Consider the following 3,283-nt stretch of genomic DNA (forward strand, 5'->3'; position numbering starts at 1 on the left):
TGTTGCTGGATTCGGACCAACCTTTGCTAATGATGTCAAACTTGAAGAAAAAGGAGGTGATTGCGACTGGATGCTCGTATCTCTGGTGGCTGCGTCGTCGACACACTCATCATGACTCTGTTCCTCCTAACTTCAGGTGGCATACATCTATTCTGGCAATAGTGAAAAATTATACAAATTATGTGATGCAAAAAAGAGCACCGGTGGAGCATAGGTGGAAGAGACCGGAGCCAAGATTCATAAAGCTTAATGTTGATGCCTCATTCCATGCGGATGAGGGGGCAGGTTCTGTTGCAGGTGTACTACGAGATGAGAGAGAAAATTTCATTGCAGGGTTTTGTAAATTTATACCATTAGCAGCAGATGTTGTGACTATTGAAGCAATGGCAATGCGAGATGGATTATTTCTGACGAACTCCTTGGGTTTCAACAGAGTAGAAGCGGAATCAGACTCGTTGAGCGTCATCAGTTGCTGTTGAGGACAAGATCAATGGTGGGATGCAGCTGCAGCGGTCTTCGCCGAGTGCATACATTTGTCTACGTCGATAGGAAAGGTCATCTTTTCTCATTGTTTTCGTGAAGCAAATTCAGTTGCTCATGAGCTAGCAGAATTTAGTTTTTTGTAATAAATGTGGTGACAGTTGGACTAACGAACCTCCTGAGTTCTTAGTTAGCCAATTGGTGAACGATGTAACTATTGTTTGAGTTTAATAAAGCTAGCCATGATGGCCTTTCCCCCAAAAAAAACTAAGAGGAAAAGAGATGAGCACACTCTCCATCTTAGTTTCGACCTTCTCATCAATATTATGCAGCTTTAAGAAGATCAACACTTCAACAATCACACATTAAAAACCGTCTCAATCATAAGGAATCTGTCCGGAGCTCAAGGAAAAAAACGAGGTGGTGAAGCATGTCTACCACGTCAAAAGAGATGGCCGTAAGAGCGCCACTTCAGATTTGGTCACAAATGTAAAAGAGCCAATCAAAGAGTTAGCATTGGTTAGAAAAGGCAAAGAAGTGAAGCAATAAATTGCTAAGAATCAAAGTGGCAAACATGAAGAGAAGAACTTGGGGAGTGCACAAGGACAAAAAAGAGTTACCATTTCTTGAAACAAAATCACAGCCCAAGCACCCACTTGGCTTATCGTATTGGAAAAATAAGGAATTACAAAAGTTTAGTGCACAAGAGCTGAGAAAGAAGAACATGTCATGAGTTCCCGGGGGGGGGGGGGGGACAATCAAAACAAAAATGATGTTGGACGACTTGTTTCATTACGTGTACTGAACATGTCACCCAATGGATTCACGGGAAAAATTCCATCCCAGCTTGGCGGAGTGACTGATCTGGAGTTACTAGACCTGTCTTGCAACCAACTTTCTGGGGAGATTCCACAGGAACTCACAAATCTCACCTTTCTGGCCAACCTGAACTTGTCCGACAACCGATTGGTGGGGAAGATACCGCAGTCACGCTAGTTCCTCACATTCGAAAATAATTCATTCGAAGGGAACTTGGGGTTGTGTGGATTATGGACCGCCATTCTCCAACCCCTGCAGCGTTTATTTTACTCCTCCAAGCATGGCACGTGCAGAGAAATCATCTGATGTGGACGTCATCCCGTTTCTCTTCGTCGGGCTGGGCTTTGGTGTTGGATTTGCAGTTGCCATTCTCATGACATGGGGTCAAATCGGCAAATGGTTTATTAAGTTCGCAAGAGCTCTGAGGACTTGATCTCAATTTTGAAGTCTGTTTCCAGGTGTAAGCTTGCTGTCCTGCTGGAGAGCTTATCCGTGTGCTGCAGTCGTTGCTTATGAAGTATTGTAAGTGTAGGCTTTTATCTGGTATATTTTGTGTTGGGCTTTCATGTATTAAGCCGCTGCTACACTTTATTTCCTGTGGTTTATGCTATACAATACTGCTTGGGTTAGATTAGATAGCTCCATGGCTGGACATCTTGTACTCTCTCTCCTGTATCTGTTTGTTGTTATCTCAAGTTTAAAATGTGATCATTTATATGTTTAGCCTGGAGATGAATATTGTAACCATTATCTTATCTTGTGTGAATACTGATAAACGCCACGCTGCCTGACAAGGGTTATACGCTTCACCAACTCTTCTGATTTTTCTCGTAAAATTGTACTAGCTTCTTGTGACAACGTATTGTATGTGTGTGGAAGATAACTGTGCTGCTGTAATTCGCTTAGGCGTTAGGATGTTTGATCCAGTTGAAAAGAAGCTGCACATCACTCGTGATGCCGTGTTTGAGGAAGAAAGGAAGTGTGAGTGGGACCTAGATGAATCCCAGGAACAGTACATCTTGCCCAACTTCGTGTTTGAGGTTGCATGAGCAGCAGCGGTCAGCGGAGAGTCAACGGGTGCAGCAACTCCTATGCCCTCCAGAACTGATGCCACGGCAGAAGAAAATGCGACCATGGCAGCGTCTCAGACCCCCCAAACGCTTGCCATGGCACCCACTCCTACAACAGAATCCCACTCAGCTGCAACTCCTAGAACGCCTGCCACGGCTGGGTCCACTTCATCGTGGAGTGCCTCGGTCGGACCACAAGGAAAACGCTTGCTTGAGGAGTTGTATGACGAGACCCATGAGGTAGAGACGCAGTACTCAAACTTGTGTTTGCTTGGGATGGAGGAACCTGCAAATTTTCATGAGGCGAAGAAAGAGAGCAGTTGGCAGCGGGCTATGCTAGAGGAGATGAACTCCATTGAGGAAAATGGCACATGGGTGTTGACTGACCTGCCGAAGGGACTATAGGTCTGAAGCTGTGTTTCGATTTTCGGTTTGCCATTTTTCTCGGCCCCGAACGAAATGGCCGAATTTCGGTCATTTCAAAAAATTCGGCAAAATTTCGGACGAAAATGTAAAACAAAATTTTGAATTTTTGCACAAAATTTGACCGAATTTTGGCCAAAATTCGGCCGAAACTGAACAAAAAATCACAGAATTTTGAAATCTAGCAGAGCAAAAGCATAGCAACCCAACAACCATCATGAGTAATCATATAATGTTCAGCAAATTATCTAGGAATTAAAATAACAACATCAGTCCAACATAACCCTCATGCACATTGGTTCTGAACTTGACAGTCCACAATCATCACACCATAGTTCAAAGTTTGAATACTTCACTACAACCAGCAATAGAATTTAAAGGATTTCACACAGAAACTGATCCAAAAGACATCCATCAAAGCATCACACCAAACAGCATGTCCAAAAGAAATCCATGAAAGCATGCATAGGTAGGTCTTGTTCCAATGACAA

At 43.5% G+C, this 3,283-nt stretch overlaps 1 pseudogene; it reads left to right on the forward strand.

The window, feature by feature from the left end:
• The first annotated feature begins 1,209 nt into the window (after positions 1-1,209).
• On the forward strand, positions 1,210-1,732 carry LOC123441345 (annotated as a pseudogene).
• The last annotated feature ends 1,551 nt before the right edge of the window (positions 1,733-3,283 follow it).

This window comes from Hordeum vulgare, chromosome 3H (genome assembly GCF_904849725.1).
Source record: "Hordeum vulgare subsp. vulgare chromosome 3H, MorexV3_pseudomolecules_assembly, whole genome shotgun sequence".
NCBI lineage: Eukaryota > Viridiplantae > Streptophyta > Magnoliopsida > Poales > Poaceae > Hordeum > Hordeum vulgare.